The sequence below is a fragment of the Dermacentor albipictus genome, chromosome 9 (genome assembly GCF_038994185.2).
Source record: "Dermacentor albipictus isolate Rhodes 1998 colony chromosome 9, USDA_Dalb.pri_finalv2, whole genome shotgun sequence".
Lineage (NCBI taxonomy): Eukaryota > Metazoa > Arthropoda > Arachnida > Ixodida > Ixodidae > Dermacentor > Dermacentor albipictus.
Window position 1 is genome coordinate 82,284,811 of NC_091829.1, and position 18,242 is coordinate 82,303,052.

Genomic DNA, 18,242 nt, shown 5'->3' on the forward strand with positions numbered 1-18,242 from the left:
CAGGAAAGTAGCGAGTGCCGAGTTTCCAAGAAAGAAAACGCCAGCAAGGCAGATAACGATTATTGTTATGTGACGGATGCACTCTAAAGGGTATGACTGTTTTAAGAGTGTAGACAAATGCGCAGCCTTTGGGGTGTATATTTGCCACACAACAATAATCGCCATCTGTCTCGCTGTTTTCTTGAAAACGCTGCGCTCCCTACTTTCCTGTCGAGAATGCTGTCATGCTCACAACGCCCATGGTGATCGTTACTTCGAAGTAGCAGGCATGCAGTGTTAAAGAAAGGTAATGCGGATAAGACATACGACGATTATTGTTGTGTGGCAAGATGCGGCACTAATGGTGCAATTGTGTTTAATAGTGTGCCGCAGTAGGATGAACGTGTTTGATGACAGGGCGAAGGCGCACCATGTACTTTCATTTATGTTTCGAGCACATGATCCGCTATTCGCATTACAATTTTTGCTCATAGTGCATACAATCCTTCAGCTTGCCCTTTTTTCCATATGTATGGCAGACTGGCATGTATTCTCGTTCAGCAGCAAAATACTGCACAAATCGCCATTGCGGTGAAGATGCCTGAGAATGCGGTCGCAGAACTAGATCGTGTGATGATGTCAACAATTCGTCGTCTGCTGCAATACCATTGGTCATGGCGGCAGCGGAAGCCACTGAGTTCAATGCAGTGACCTGCGTGTATTCGATGTACTATGGGCAACCAGCGCTGAAGCTTCGCGTGCCAACAGCAGCCCCGTAATACACAGCCTAGCGAGTGGTAGACACAGTTTCCAGTAGCACATACAGTGATTTCGTCTCGGCTAATTCACCGATCATCTTGGGGCACACTTTTCACGGCTCCTAACATGACAGGGAAACGACGTGCTCGGACGTAGAAGCGCATGCGCACAACGCAGCGAGCATGGCCATGGACAGAACATGGCTGGGCGCATCGGGCTATGCAAACGTTGATACAGGCGCGCGTCTCTTATCGTTAAATATGCCGTGCCATCTTCGTAGCCTCCCTAGCGGACGGTGTCAGCATATATTAGCTATGCATCAAAACTGTCGTAGCGCCTCCTGGCCAGCGCTGGTTCCCGATATGCACTGAACTATGCTTACAGATGGTATAGGATAACAAAGCCCTGGCTTGATGATGTCATCTCATGGACTGCCTTCAATGCGTCCACATTTCATTAGAAGATAGATATTCGTATTAAAACATACTTGTATCACAGTACGAAAGCACGTGTATGAAAGTCAGTAGCGTTCAGTTTATCGGAACCTTTGCTGGGATGATTTTTATCAAAAGTGCTAGGCAGTTGGAGACATCAATGACATCGCAATAAATTGTTCTTTGGAGATGATAAAGTATTCTCTAATTTAACGGTATCCCAGACATTGTGAAGTTTTCTGCAACAGAATAAACATCGCAAATAAGCAAAGGTCCCACAAGTCGGACCAAATAATAAAAAAAGCTTCAATAGCGTTTTTCGCTTTAAACATATTACTTCACCTGGCCTGAAAGTGTATCTATGTGTTAGCAGACAAAAGGAACAACAAATTAAGAAAATTTTATGTTAACGGTAATTCTGACAGTCGGTCTCTAGATTGTGGCACGAGCAGTGCAGCCGCGCACTGTGCTGTTGCACTTATGCAGAGCGATTGGATGTGTCATTGAGGACATGGCCCTGCAAATCGCGTGCGGGTATGTTGGGCCAAGAGAAACAGAAGGCATTCAAAATGGAGCGAAATATCTCTCGTAAAGAAAAGGAGTTAGCATGGGCAGAGCCCTACTCACCATGCAATGGCTTGCTATGTGGAAATTGTGGCGAGAAACTCCATCATCTAATTTCAGGGGCTGTCTTCCTTCGTCAGGGAACAAACAAAATGTCAGTACACGTCCAGCGAAGCATTTCCCTTGTGACAACCGAACACAACACATCCAAGGAGGCATAATGAACGTCGCACTTCGTAGTTGGGATATCACAACGCCAAAGTGAAGAGAGGGAAGGTAGAAAGCCTGTGCGCCATTACGTGTGCACCAGCCATCTGAAAAGATTTTTCACACCACGCCAGTACACGACGTCAGAAGCCCAACATGATATTCCGTGGCTTGGGCACTGCAAGAACTACGCTGTTCCATTACGTGTTCATCACTGAGCGTTACATGCAAGCAGCGCCAGGTGAACGGCTGTGCCTTCATGCGCTGGAGACTGGCCTGCACTTCTAACGTGCAAGGCTGCGGCCGGTGTGATGATAGGTCACGCCAACGACGCCACGAGCACCGAAAATTTGGTCCCTTGTACAGTTCGGCGCGTTTCACGTGGCTCGCGTCGGCGCGGCGATGAGCAGCTGCCTCAGCGCATGCGCTCACGAACGCGGCAACCGAAAGTTTTTATATTTCTTTGTTTGCAAAAGCACTAACTCAGCGCAATCTCTTCATTGCAGCTGCACTATAGTCCGTCCAGCCAAACTAGCGCGCGATTAACTGTGGTCTAGCAGCTCTGGCGCCAGATGGAACATGCGTTCCAGTGCTGGCAAAGCCAAAGCAAGCCAAATACCGCCAGTCACACTGATTGCGTGCTGGCGCTTAACAGCGTGCGCTTTGTGCAATCGTAGCGTAACTGCATCTACGTTACGCCGGACTGTATCTGCACCTGAGTGCTTGCAGCACGCGCACCCGCCGTGGTTGCTCAGTGACTATGGTGTTGGGCTGCTGAGCACAAGGTCGGAGGATCGAATCCCGGCCACGGCGGCAGCATATTGATGGGGGCGAAATGCGCAAACACGCATGTGCTTAGATTTAGGCGCACGTTAAATAACACCAGGTGGTCAAAATTTCTCACGTCCTCCACTACGGCGTGCCTCATACTCAGAAACTGGTTTCGGCACGCAACACTTCATAAATTCATTTTAATTTTGCAGCTGGCGCACATTGACTTATCTCACAGCGTTTCATAGGTTGTGTGCTGTGCCGAGGGGACAAGCGAAATGCTCGCATTTGAAATCTGCAGTAGAAACGACGGCAGCCGAAAGAAGAGGGCATGTGACGAGGTTCTGTGTCCTGTATTCTCCATGTTACAGTCATCTTAGACTTCAGACTGGCTTCCTACACTAGCCAAGGATCACCACCTTAATGAAATGATAGAGTCGAGGACGTATATTAGCTACCGGGCAACGAGTACTAAGGGCCTGTAATGTAAATGCTCGTATCGCTGGATTCGATTTCTTTCTTATCGTCTGCTCTTCGTGACCTGCCACTTCAATGGCGTATTGAGGGTAGCGCAATATACACGGATGGAAAGGTAATACTACATACCGCAAGCACCCAATAGCGGCCACCATTCGTGCACTTAGAGGAAATTTCTGGAAGCATGCAATGTCCCCGTTGAGCGATGGGATCTTCTATTGCGAACTATTGTCGACTGCGCTGTTGACAATAAATATTTTTTCCGGTGTTGCTTTTTCGTTCCATTAGCTTTTTCTGCTGATGTGAAGTATCCTTTTCTGCCTTGCTTTGAAATAAGGTTTTTAATGTTCATTTTATTTTCTACCTGATTTACTGTGACGCTACCGTGATTTCACTATGGACTAACAGAAACCCACCTAAATTTTACTGTTGCCGACAATTCTAGTGATGAGAGAACTGAGGCGCCCCTTACAATACTAATGTTACCTCACACCCTTTACGTTCGTACTGGCACGGAATCTGTAATTGTGCTGCGTCCTCACAGTTGGAGATGATGGCATCCGCTGTGAAGCCGAATGCAGTCCGGCCATTTCAACAAATTCAACATTCCTTCTACTTCCTATCCTACCGTATTAACACTAAAATATTATTAGGTCGCGCTATATATATATATATATATATATATATATATATATATATATATATATATATATATATATATATATATATATATATATATATATATATATATATATATATATATATATTTGTTTTAACACTTTCTTTACCTGCACTTGTTTTCCAAGGTACCTATAACACGTACCTATAACTATGTCAGAGTTTTCCTGTCAGACCGCACAGCCACTATTGGCATCGGAGAGCTTCGGTCGGACGTCATCGCACTCACAGGTAGAGGAACGCCACAGGGCTCGATCTTATCGCCCACCCTCTTCAACGTGGCTATGGCTAAGTTGCCCCCCTTACTAGACCAGATACCCACCATCCGGCACGCTCTCTATGCCGACGACGTTACGATCTGGGCAACCCAGGGATCCGACGGGGCCATCCAGGATGCTCTCCACGAAGCTGCCCGTGTCCTGCAGAACTATGCAGCCACGGGAGGCTTTTCCTGTGCAGCCAAAAATCCGAATTGCTCCTCGTGCACAGGCGGCGCCGCAGAACCGACAAAACCCCTAATATCTCCCTGTTCTTACACGGCAGCCCCATCCCTCAAGTAGCTAGGCTCCGCATCTTGGGCCTCCACATCCAGTCGGATTGCAAAGCCTGGCATACTACGCACCTTTTGAGTCAGCAGATTGCACAAGTCACACATATGATAAACCGCATTAGTAATCGTAGAAGAGGCCTTATATATATAATAATATATATTATTTGGGGTTTTTACGTGCCAAAACCACTTTCTGATTTTGAGGCACGCCGTAGTGGAGGACTCCGGAAATTTCGACCACCTGGGGTTCTTTAACGTGCACCTAAATCTAAGCACACGGGTGTTTTCGCATTTCGCCCCCATTAGAAGAGGCCTTGGCGAGAAAGACGTCCTACACATAGTACGGGCTCTGATAATCAGCCGGCTCACATACCACCTCCCCTATCACAATCTCACCCTCACTCAAGCTCAGAAGATGGACGCCCTTCTGCGGAAGGCAGTGAAAGCGGCTCTTGGGCTGCCTCCACATGCTTCCACAAAACGGCTTCTTCAGCTTGGCGTTCACAACACCGTAGGCGAGCTTTTGGAGGCTCATGGCAATGGTGAGCTCCAACGTCTCAGACGCAGCCATAAGGCCTGCGCTATACTTTCTCGCCTTGGCTACCCTGTCCCTGAGACATCCACACCCGTCCCACAATATCGCCTCGCTCCTGCCCTACGCGCTCGCATACAAGTAGCTCCTATTCCCCGCAATATGCATCCCGAGCGACACGCCGGCCGTAGACGCGCCCGAACTCAGGCCCTGGCACGCATTTTTGGAGACCGCACCACAATTACACCGGTTTTGTACACGGCTACTAGAGAGCTACCCAGAGAGGCGGGCCATGTGTTTATCTGTAACTGACAATACAGACGCGCTTAGGGTGTGTGCCACAGTTCTAACAACGCGCAGCTGCTCAGCAGAGGAAGGGGCAATAGCCCTGGCCATTGTCCATGCCTCGACCCTCTCCGCACAAGACACCCCCATCACCATAGTGACAGACTCGCAGGCTGCCTGCCGGGCCTTCGCGCAAGGACTCGTGAGTGCACACACACATTGAATTCTCTCCTCAGTCCCCCATCCCACGTTACACAGGGTGCGTATCGTCTGGGCTCCTGGACACGCTTCTCTCCATGGTAATGAACGCGTTAATGCGGTAGCCCGAGGTCTGACAGGCAGGGCACCATCGGAAGAGCTGTCCAACCCAGACGACGCACCGCCAGAGCCCCTACAGTACACTGAGATGCTCGAGTACTACCGCCAAAGTCGCCATCACTATCCCCCTCCTCATCCTTCGCTTAATAGAGCAGATGCCGCTGTGTGGCGGCAACTGCAGACCAATTCGTTTCCTTGTCTCCACATGCTACATATCTTTCATCCCACCCTGTACCCTTCCTATTGTCCCCACTGTGGGGCCAAACCCACGGTGTCTCACTCCATATGGGAATGCCCTAACCCTTCAGGTGTTCCTCCTATAACCAACCCTACCCTTTCCTCTTGGGAGTCTGCGCTGCTCAGCACAACCCAGCAGGAACAGCAACGGCTGACCCAGCGGGCTCGCGAAGTCGCGCATGGCAATGGAGCCCTGGACTGAGGGCCCCACTCATCGAGGAAATTTTCTACTCGCTTTATGAAATAAATGTTTGTTCTCTCTCCATGATTCATGTGGCTGTTAATTCATTTAGTGCCGCTGCAGCATTATTCTGCAGTAAAGACCAACACACTGTTTTCCGTTGCCTCCTTCATCAAGTAATTTGGTTTAGGCCCTACGGAAAACTGAACAAGAACACAGCGACTATAAGACATCTTGTAGGGGGGAAGGGTGTAGTCGTAACAAACCCTAATATGTTAATGTCCTAAGGTAGAGAAACAAAGAAATGTGCATTATAACATTTAATTCAATGTAAATATATATCAATAGCTCCGTTAGAACCCTTATGGAGAGCTCTTGGACATATGCAGGAATTTATGACAACGTAGACAGGGAATTTGCATGGCATATTCTCAAGCCCGAGGCCGAAGAAGACGATTTCGTGGCGCTGTTGAGGGAGATATAAAGAAAAACATTCTACAATTGGTATGGCGAAACGGGAAAAGGAAAGAAGGAATGGAAATTTACCGAGGGCTGATGAAGAATGACTTCTCTCTCCATTGTTATTGACACGTAACGTTAAGGGCATAGCAAGACTGCTGGAAAACATTGAATTAGGTGTCGATTTATCTTGCATCGGTTACGGGCCAACAGTACGAAAGGAAATCCCTGAACTGATGTTGACGAATGGCATAATGCTACTCGCGAAAATTGCAAGAAATTTACAGAGATTTACGAATATAGGGTTCAATGCGACGCGTCATCCAGGCCCTGCAATTAGCACTGAGAAATCGAGAATTTTCATCTTTAATGATGATGTAAGTAACAGCGCGGTATTAATTCAAGAAGAAAGCGTACTTCAGTCAAGGAATATTAAAAAAAAATTACCGACGATTACGTTACTTCCTAATGCGAAATTTGAGCGCAGCAAATAAGCTGTTTCACCTTTTCGATAGATTGAGGCAAAGAAATCGAGCAACACATGTATGCGCTATCACAGAATTTTTTTTTATTTTTCACACGTATTCCTTTAACAAAGACTCCATTAACAGTTCTTGACAGTGATGAAGGAAGCTTTGTGGTCGGAGAAATAGACTGATATATGTTCGACTTGGTACACCAGTGCTTGATTCTCAAAGACGAGATCTATACAAGTGCCTCGCGAGGTTGTCACAGCCGTGGGACGCGTTACGAGCGAGAGGAACGGGATGTTCTCCCGCATAAGTGTTAGGAAATTGCTGTTTGTCTTTATGTCAACATTAAAGTCCCCCACTACTAACATCGGTGTGGATCGATGGACGGTTAATGCGAGTTGCAGGAAGTGCACGACGTCTTTCGTGAGTGCGGTAGCGGACTCACAAAAGCGGTATCAGTCGGTCGCTGCTAGCGCTGGGGGGATGAAAGGGGGGCGGAGCTGGTTATGAGGCCGACGACAACGCGAAACCCAGGAACGGACGCCAAAGAGCCATTTGTGTAGCCAGCCCTCCTCCACAGTCTCTCCTCCTCCCTTCCATCATCCTCCCTCGCCCGGAGAGCCGACAGCGCGCATGCGCGGCGGCGGAGCAGCGGCGCATGCGCGGCGGCGGAGCGCGGCGGCGGAGGCGAGCTGGTTACGAGGCCGACGCCGTCGACGACGACGCCGACGACGACGACGACGACGACGACGCGAAACCCAGGAACGGACGCCAAAGAGCTGCGCTCTAAAAAATATCTGAGGACACCTTAGGATTTATGAGTTGTTAAGGCGAATGCATCAATGTCCAATTGAACACCGCTGAGAAGTCCTTCATGTTATGATCTAGTCGCGGGAAAGCAAGCGTGTTGAGACGCTCTGATTGTTTTTATTTGGTCATAGATAGGCGCAGTCAGAACACAGGCGACATTTTACCGGAATCCTACTGATAGCTAGCAATGTTTGGACAAAACAGTAATAACCTGCGACTCTCCTAGCGTTCCTAGCGCTCCTCTCCTAGCGTTAATTCTCCTAGCGTTCAAGGTACGCTAGGAGAAAGAAACTATCCACAACTTCTACCCCACCAAGCCCATGACGTCGTGTGAAGATCGGCGAGGCAGTCAGAATTATATAAGAAATACCCTACAGCGGAATCTGATAGTCCACTAACCCTTATAACAACATATTCTAATGTCCTCCTACTCCCTACGAAGATACTACCAAATATTATAAAGTAAAGGACGTCTTAGAAAAGTGCTCCCGGTGGTACCAAGGGTGACCAATTGCCGTAACATAAACTTGAAACATATGTTGCCATGGGGATGACAGTGTCCGAAAGGGATAGGAAATTGCAATTACAAAATTTATTCAGAGAGAGACGGCTACAGGCTGGATGGCAGAACAACAACACGAGCGCTACTCTGATCGTCGTCTTCACCGTCTTTCTGGCGCATTCTTCCATGCTCGCCAGCTTGCGTGCTTCAGAGCGCGGCAATAACGCATAACAATGCTATTGCACGGCAAAGTCATTCAAGACCATTCTTCCTAATAAAAGCATGCTGTCACTCCAGGTGCAAAACGTGCACGCTCTTTAAAAGTACCATTAAAATAAAAATCACCGTAAGAAGTCATACATGCGAACGTAAGTCTAGATTTACTTGTGCTATAGTTCCGGTGAAATTGATATGCTTGAATGTTGCTTCCGTAAGAAGCAATATAGCGGTCAAACGGGAGCATCAATGAACGTCAGCTTAAATGAATATCGCGCGGACGCTGCTAAAAAGCTCATATCTTTCCCAATGCAAGACATAAAGCTTCCATTCCACCGGATGATCCGAGAAAGTCGGCAGGAACATAAGTGGAATGGCCCCACTGCCTTGTAATCAACTTCGACTTGAAACATCAGATCTGGTGCTGTGCTGCCACCGCCGAAGTCAGCGACAAACACACCCAACCTCTAAGTATTGTGCCGTATACAACGACTGTGACGAAACGCAAGGAGACACCGCCAAAAGAATTAATGTTATTCTCTCCTTGGTTAAGCAGGCCGGCATCCTTCCCTTTACCTTACCGTTTACTCATATCTGAGGCCGCTGGCCATAATCCCTATTGAAAGTTTTAATCGATTATTGGTTCAATGAATCAATTGTAAATATCACGTGAAATTTTTATAAATGACCCTGCGATCATTCCCACATACGGAGGTCATTTTTTACACGTTTCGAACGCTTAACTGCTACTTGTAAATGATTGTTATTGAATATTATTTGCATTATTTTTAGCATTACACTATTGAGTCGTACGAACATGGCGGCGTTCTTGCTGTAGCCACGCGTTTCAGGAAAGCTTTCCTTTAATGCGTCTAGCGTTAAAATCACAAGGACGCCACACATGCGTTCTTCATCTAGCTACGAAGTAGACGAGGAATTGCATTAAAAAAAATGACTAAAATTTTGACTAGCAAAAAAAGAATAAGAACCTTTCTGAGTAAGGGCAGGATTTGCGGATATGTTACCTTTGTTTTACTCGATCGCCGGTCACCTATGCACTGTGCCCTTTGAAAAATAAAAATAAAATACGTAAGGAGGCCAGCGCATCATCGCAGGTGTTTTCGTGTAGGAAGAGTGCAGTTTTCATTATGACTTCGGCTCCATTCCGCTTCTTTCTGTTTTGGTTGCACTTGAAGACATGGATATAAATTTAGGAAACGATGTACTCTTGAGAAAAGCCAAGCATTTCATTACAGATGCGAACGTGGGTCGTCCACGGTGGATACGCTCTTTGTTTCCCGTGAAGACATGCATATAAATTTGCGAAACAATGCACTGCGTACAAAAGCAAAGCATTCTATTACAGATGCGTGCGGCAAAGGTAAAAGACGTGAACCATCTGTAACATGGCCGTCTCCAAGCACCCTTCCCTGTCTTATTTTTTGTTTGTTGCGTATGAAGCAAAACCGTTAGGGCCCTCCAGCACAGTACTTTTTCCAACACTTGGTGTGTGAAAGGAAAGTTTCCGCAAACATAGGTATGTTTGTGCACCGCTAGAATTTACTTTGGCCTGTATTGGCTAACTGTCCTTCTCTTATGCGGTGAAATGCGCCCTTTTATATCGGTAACGAAAGTATAAGATTGATAAAAAGGCAAGGCGGGATACAGAAATGGCAGGATACAGCCAGTGGCGATCCTTAAAGGCGATGCCAAAATAGCAAGCGTGTTGTCTTGACACGTGATCCGCATGTTGTTTCAGTTGTCCTCTACGTAGGGCTGCAAAAGAATTGCTGGTTGTGTAGAAACATGCTTTGTTTGGGTAATAACGTGACTGCGTATGATACACGAAGAATGTTTTGTATTCGACACAGCCAACATGTTCGTCATGTTAACTAATTATTAGAATTTCTAAACCTGAAGAAGGTTACGTATCGTCTATTATGTGAAGGGGTTTTTTGGTGATGCCGAGCCAAGGCAGATATAAATATCACTAAGAGACAAGCGGTTGTTCTTTCAGCTATTGATTTTGTGAAAGCGCACCGTCAATACATTATTTGATGTGAGTTGCTGCTCTTCAGCTTGCATAGATTTGCTAATTCACTGGTAGCTCATTATAACGGCAAGAGGTGTTCACGTTCGGGCACCAGCCGATGCTCCGCGAAATTTAAAGAGGTTCAGGACACATTTGATACTTAAGGTACGTAATGGCAAAAGAAGTGAAAAAATTGTGCATGTGAGAATACCATGATGGTATTGTTCGCTCTCTGTGTTCAATACACAGTTTTACAGGCTGTACGGGAAAAATTATCTCGTAATGGCATGAAATAGGTGTATTCTTTATACGCGGCAATGGTATATTATTTTGCCACCACTGATGTAACAGACCATCTCGCCAGCCAGGATGACCCTATCTCTGAGCTGGAAGGACTGAGCCCTTTCAGCGATGATACTTCTTGAGCACAAGCTCAATGTTTACGTGAACCGGAAGCTTCTCAAGCTCCACAAGTGCCTATGAGCCAGGAATGCGAGACCAGCCCCACGCGTTCACTACCTCTACATGTTCGGAAACATAGCGGAATGGCAAGAACTTCCAGGCTCGGAATAGAAATTCCTAAACCGCTCCAAGCTCTTGCACCACAAAGCGCTAACTGGAGAATGGAGCACCTGCTGCCTATGCGAATTATGAGTGCTTACAGAAAAGAATGGAAGGTCATCAACGCGCAAAAACTTAAGTACATTGAAGCGAACGCAGTCTATGTGAATTTGAAAATATGCTGCTGCTCAAAAAGCAGTTGCAATAACATTATTTTCATTCAGAAGCAGTGCTGTTTATGTGTTATTAGCGAGAATTGAAACGAATAATATGCCTGCGTTCTCTGATCCCATCTTCCGAGTGTGGTTGCTCTCGCTCATCGGGTGGCAATAATGGGCCTGGCTGTGCGGCAGAAGGAGGAGGTGCAGCAGGAGTTGGGTGGCTGCACTTAGGTGGCACTATGAATGCGCTCCACCTGAATAACCCTTGCTTCTATGTCCATAAATTTAGTGACGTGCCTTTCGGCGCCCGTTCCTGCGTTGAGCATCGGCGTTACCGAGCAAACGAGCCCAGCGAAGGATAAAAGAGCGAACGCGAAAGGCAGCAGGGTATGAAAGACGATGATAGCAGACAGAGAGCGAGGAGGAGAGTGCAACGAAACAATACGGCAGAAAGCGGGGGAGGATAGTATCACGAAAGCGTGGCAAAAAAAGCGTAGTTCCGATGAAGACGGGCTCGGCAACTACGACCTCTACGAGATCGCTCTAAAATAGCGCGCTGTCGTCTGTGTACCGATCGCGTGCGGAGACAGCTTACACCGATACCATATATGGAAACAATGCGCTGCTTGAGCGGAAGTCCGTATGCGGCGGCTGCTGTGAATCGCGCCTAAGCGCCACCCACCCGCTGCCTCTCGTAATTTCCCGATTAGCGAGGCAGTGCCGCTACACTTCGCTCCGTTTGTAATTTCTCGAACGAGACAGATTGTCAGCGCCAGCTAATATACTGCGAAGTGAAAGCACGCATATACTTCACATTAGAGATAACCGTATTCGTCAGTGTATCTTCTGCCCCGGAGAAATGGTATAACCTGGACCGAATCAGAAGGCAGCTCAATGTTTCGCAGCGGCTTCGTCGCATTATGCTACGAGGAAACGACTGGGCAATGAACGCCGTCTGCAACTGCAACCCCAAATGCGGCGTTGTAATTTAACACAGCTTCCTAAACCATTCGCCGCCATGAGTTCAGAATGGGACAAACTTATAGCTCCCACTCACCACGCAAGGAAGAAAATCAATAATTCTAGTGGCCGAAAGGAAACTACAGGGCACACAACTGCACCAGCTCGCGCTATGTGGGACGTCAGCTATACATGCCAGTCGAGTCAGAGAACTGTAATTCAGTTGAACGCCTTTGAATCGGAGTAATTGAGTCCTCCGGAATCCTTCATTATACCGGACACTACATTGTAAGGTTCCCGCAGCGCCCAACGCACACAAGAACAGGGGCTGAGTTATTCCTTAGTTGTGCAAGTCATCCTGTTCTAGAGAGGTTCGTTATAGAGGTGCTAGAGTGCAGTTGGCGTAGGCAAGAGATATGCATGCCTACGGTTTGAACATCGCGTTCGTATGCCTGCGGCATCAGCGGTTCGATCCAACCATCCTTGCGAAGGTACCAGATATGAATCCTACTGATATTGGAGCCGAATAATACACGCACAATCCTACGTGTTATCGCTGATACCCTTGCATCCACTCTGATAACACATGTAGTCTTCAGACAAATACTTCGTTATGGTATGATTATCAAGAAATTTGGAACAGTCTTAATGAACAGCTTCTGTAGCAGCGACAGCTTCTTTATATCTGCTACACAAAAACTGTAAAGACCACAAATGCGATGTTGAAGGTCATCTTTAGCAAGAACGCGCTTTTTGAAAGCCGAAATAAAAAATCACCGTAGACGCCATCATTCATTTGCGAGAAAAATTGCTTTACGTGAATGTCACCGTCTAGGTGTGATGTGAGCATTGCAGTAACCCAAGTTGATGTCAAATAAGGTTTCCTGACGAGCGGCATATTCCCTGCTTGTCCATGGGGCACATAATCATTGGCCTCATGGCTACATAACCAGTGAAATGTAAGTCATACATTTCTGATACATCGTGGGCGAATTGTTTTGTGCCACTTTCTTGTTTACGTGATTAGGTTCGTGACAATGGTATTGTGCAGGACGAGATAACACGTGGAATATAAATTTAGGTGCTCCATGCCTGAGCTTGCCGCGTTGAGCTCTGTCGGCGGGGTGCATTTGCATCGCTATTTCTCTTAGTCTGTACAAGTGGGGACCTTCCTCAGAAGCGGACACACGAAAATGCGTTTTCCGTAACGTCAGGCCTTCAAACCCGCAGTGCGAAATCACTGAAAGCACCTTGAGCGCAAGAGACTGCTGGTGACCAGTCCTTCAATACAAGCCGTCCAGAGGGCCCACGATATGGCGCTAACGTTAAACCTTACTGTCCCGACATGACAGCCGCCTGCGTGTCCCTTAGGGCTTATCTTGAGGATGTGAATAAATTTTATCATACCATACCATACCGTGAGCGCTGTCGTCCCGTCATCTGCTTCACAATGTCATGCTCGTGTTACGACTTCTGCCGTTCTCCAGCGCCTCGCTGGCGCGTTTCCACGGCCGCCCGGTGCCTATAAGCTCCCGCTGAAAGTCCTACTGCGGAAAGCGATTATACGAGAGTACATTTCCTATTCGGTAAGCTTGAATACATGCTGTCACACGTGACAAAGCTTGTTTGAACTAAGTGCACTACAGCGACGTCACATTCGGTTCAGGGGGTGCGGATGGAGCCAGTTCTTTATGATATTCGCTCTCATGCTACGTTACACAAACTCCGTTCACGGCCTGGGATCTTTTCATAACATTATCTTTATTTCTCAGAAATTGCTTTACATGTACAAGCGTGCGTCAAAAAGCGTGTATGTAAAATATCCACAGCGTATATCTTTATACGGACAGTTTCTTCTTGCAAATGAAAAATGCTGGTGTCCTCTTGTTTTTATTTGCAAAGTATGCTTTGCTATCCACTACGTAGCTTGATCGCACAAAAACGTGCGACATCTTAATGATCGTATCACTAAAAAATTAAAATAAACCTGGGCGAATAAAAACCGTCAACTGCAAAGGGGCCGCCAAGTTGCTACCTTCAATATTTGTGATGCTCAAATTTTGCGAAAAATCATATGCGAGAGCTAGCATTTACACGAGCAGGTACGACTGGACAATGTGCCTATACCAAAACCAAGGGGAGGGATATATGCGGCACCTCGAAAAGGCACGTGGTGTTTCCAAATACCAAAAAGCTTGAGCACCCTGATTTATAGGATTACGATACGCTCTAAGCAATGAAGTTTGATTATAATCAGGTATAACAAATCGAGGCTGAAGTATTACAGTTATAGCAGCTTCGTTTAGTTCAATTTACAACTTAATTGCACTATTTACTACGCAAAAGGATGTTGAGGGATTAAAGTGTGAGCTTATGTCTCGTATGCCAGCATGTCATTTTATCATGGCAAATTTGTTCAGCTCACCAGAATTACTGTTCTATTGTAGTAATGGTGCACTCTCACATCACAACAAGGGTATTATTCGACAAGCCTAAAGCATGCCATCATGAACTCATTTAATAATAGCTGCGTATTATCCTACTGCAGGCAATCAAAGGACCTTGGTTCCTGCAACGTAAAAATATTCCAATCTATTTTTATTTCAATGTGCCATCGTGCCTTCGGTGCACAATGTTTCATTGTGCCACCATAGAGTCAAATTTTGAAAAATGTTATACGTGATCGACGCAGTCAACATCCCCGAGCATTCATTTTCAAGCAAGTCTCGGGGCCTTTGGGAAATCAAAACACCACCACCTCACACGTTTTAAAGCGTATCATCGTCGTCATCATCATCATCATCATCATCATCAGCCTGGTTACGCCCTCTGCAGGGCAAATGCCTCTCCCATACTTCTCCAACAACCCCATTCATGTACTAATTGTCGCCATGCCGTTCCTGCAAACTTCTCAATCTCATCCGCTCACGTAACTTTCTGCCGCCCCCTGCTACGATTCCCTTCCCTTGGGATCCAGTCCGTAACCTTTAATGACCATCGGTTATCCTCCCTCCTCATTACATGTCCTGCCCATGTCCATTTCTTTTTTCTTGATTTCAACTAAGATGTCATTACCTCGCGTTTGTTCCCTCACCTAATCTGCTCTTTTCTTATTCCTTAACGTTATACCTATCATTCTTCTTTCCTTAGCTCGTTGCGTCGTTCTCAATTTGAGTAGAACCCTTTTCGTAAGCCTCCAGGTCTATGCCCCGTAGGTCAGTACAGGTAGGACACAGCTATTATACACTTTTCGCTTGAGGGATAATGGCGACCTCCTGTTAATGATCTGAGAATGCCTGCCAAACGCTCGTTTGGCAAAGCGTATCACCAATCGCCATATGTGGGCTGCATTTTGTTGTGGATTTTAATGGGCGTTTGTCGCTTTATCCACCGAAAACGAATCAAACTTCGCTGCTATCACACCTAAATACGCAGTGGACACGTGATCTACAACCCCCATCATCAAGAAATGACTGCTGCGCTGTGTCGTGGTTCCACCGCAATATAACGCCTGTCTGTTCCAAGAAAGGTCCACCTCTGGGAATTGACATCTTGACACCGCATTTAGAGCCATAATTTCGCAAAAAAATAATAGCACATACTCTATAATTCGCCCTCGCACCTTGTTGCCTCCTCAATTACTGGCCACATTTTATTATGATGTAAATGCGGTGTACGCCGAGAGTGTTGCGAATTTGTGGCAGACGACAGCGCCCAGAAGTCGGCAATCGTGAGGCAGGTTTCGACGTGAGATGTTGCTGACACGAGAAGATACGCTCCCTGTGAACGGGCTATGTGATTGCTGCAGACCTAATTTCTTTAGACTTCGTAAAGGCGTTCGATAAAGTGTGCCATAGCTTATTAACTAAAGCTGCAACAACTAAACCTTGATCCTAAAATTTTGTACTGGCTTGAAATTTTCCTCAATAACCGTTCACAGTTTGTTTCAGCTAACAAAGTAACCTCTAATCTGAGTCCTGTTTATTCAGGTGTACCACAAGGATCCGTGCTTGGACCCCTCGTATTTCTCATACGTATTAACGACTTACCTTCCTGTGTTTCACCTCAAGTTCAGCTATTATCTGACGACTGTGTAATTTACAACGAAATAGCCTGCAATGAGGATGTAACCGGGCTTCAAGCTGATCTTAACGCCCTTTCTGCATGGTGCAATTTATGGATAATGGAACTAAATGTTAACAAGTGTATATTCAAACGTATATCTAGAACTACCAGTGAACCACCTGTGTACTTCCTTAATAACGCTTCATAAGATTTGGTAACAACTTACAAGTACCCTAGCCTTCACATCACCACTGATCTCCCTTGCAATACCCACATTACCCACCCTAGCCTTCACATCACCACTGATCTCCCTTGCAATACCCACATTACCCACTTAATAAGTTACACTAACCGAATGTTAGGTTACTTATGACGCAACTTTGCCAAAGCACCTTCTTCTTTAAATTAATCCTCTATAGAACTCCAATACGACCTAAACTAGAGTATGGTGCTTCAATCAGGGTTTCAGGTCAAGTAAAACTAACGCACTCAATGGAAATAGTTCAGAATAACTCGTTTGATTCTTTCAAACTATAATAGAACCGCGAGTATCAGTGCCATGTAATCTAGCCCTCACTTACCCTCCTTGTCATTATGTCGCAATATCTTCCGTTTCTGCCTTTTTCATAAATTATTTCATCACCCGCGGCTACGCAACAAACTTGTTCCTCCGTCTCCGTATGTATCGCCCAGACTAGATCACATCCATCAGGTCGGCATTTTGGAGATGCAACCCTTTTTTGCAGTCATTTGTACCACGCACTTCCAATGAGTGGAATCAGATTCCCGCTTCAATGGCTACCATCGCAGATCACCAATTAATCAAGAATGACATGGCTAGCACTGTATCAGTAGCAACCTTTTTCTTCACATTGTTCAACCTATACTTACAAACGCCATAGCTAACACTGGATATCTAGGTGCCATGTGTTAAGTGTTTGGGTATGTAGATACATATAATTTCCTGCATTAGTAACTCCGGTGTGTTGAATTTACCCGTTTAGCTTGTAACCACACCCCTCTATATAATAGTACTGTCCCTCAGGGTATGCTAAAAAAATAAGTAAATAAATAGATAAGTCGTCATGTATTGTTCGATGCACAAGCTTCAGTCTTGACGTGCCGGAAACACAGTTTGGCCAAATATCTCTCCCATTATTCCGATAAGGTTAGGCTTAGCACTATGTCTGATTTGGTATGCCTGCTACCGGAAGACCTGAAGCGAAGCAACATCTGTTACAATGAAAAAAATATGGTAGATGCCCTTAATCTTACACTTGTATTTCTCTTTGTGGCACTCGCATCTCGATGTTGGTACTCTTTAGGTTAAACGAGGGAACATCTTTACCATGGCACGTTATACGGGCGAGAAATGAGGGAGGCCTAGCAGGAACCGAAACGCGCGCCACCTGGTGGGGCGTATCCCCTAGCAGGCGGCGCATAAGGCACACATTTCGCGCCCTTTCTGGTGCTGACGTCAGAGGATACATCCAGCACCACGCGCACACCTGTTGCGAGCAAGCGAGCGAGCGAGTGAGCAAGTGCGTGCCGGAAGAAGAAAACCGACAGGAGGGTGCGACGTCACATCCGCTCTGCTATTCAGATAGTCAGTCTATGCCAGGAAACTGTTTTTCATGTACTAGCTGGTTAAGCACCATGCCACCATTTTGTGTGTGACGTTATTAGTGACGTCATTACCTGCGCTTTCTTATACAGGGATTCAAGAAATTTCGCTGAAATGGTGTTCACTTGGCGGGTCTCCAAACTCTACGATTCTGTGCTTCAGTTTGTGGTGATCACTGATTTCTGATTAATTTTATTTATTGCCAGGCCCTTCAGTAACTCAACTTGTGGCTAAACCTATGCTCTGATAAGATGACTATAAAAAACGCCTATATTTTTACCGCAGTAAATTTTCTATTTTTTGTCTGATTTATTTTTAATTTTCTCCCATGTCCTCTCAGCAGGTGAGTCAGAAGTGTTGCGCAAAAAACGAGAGTGTCAGTCGATTCTTGTGCCACTAAAATATTC

The 18,242-nt window shown here is 46.1% G+C and overlaps 1 long non-coding RNA gene across 1 annotated transcript in view; it reads right to left on the reverse strand.

The window, feature by feature from the left end:
* The window catches only part of LOC135914986 (uncharacterized), a 564,953-nt gene that overhangs the window by 461,255 nt on the left and 85,456 nt on the right, over positions 1 to 18,242 (reverse strand). The gene's annotated exons all lie outside the window — the stretch shown is intronic.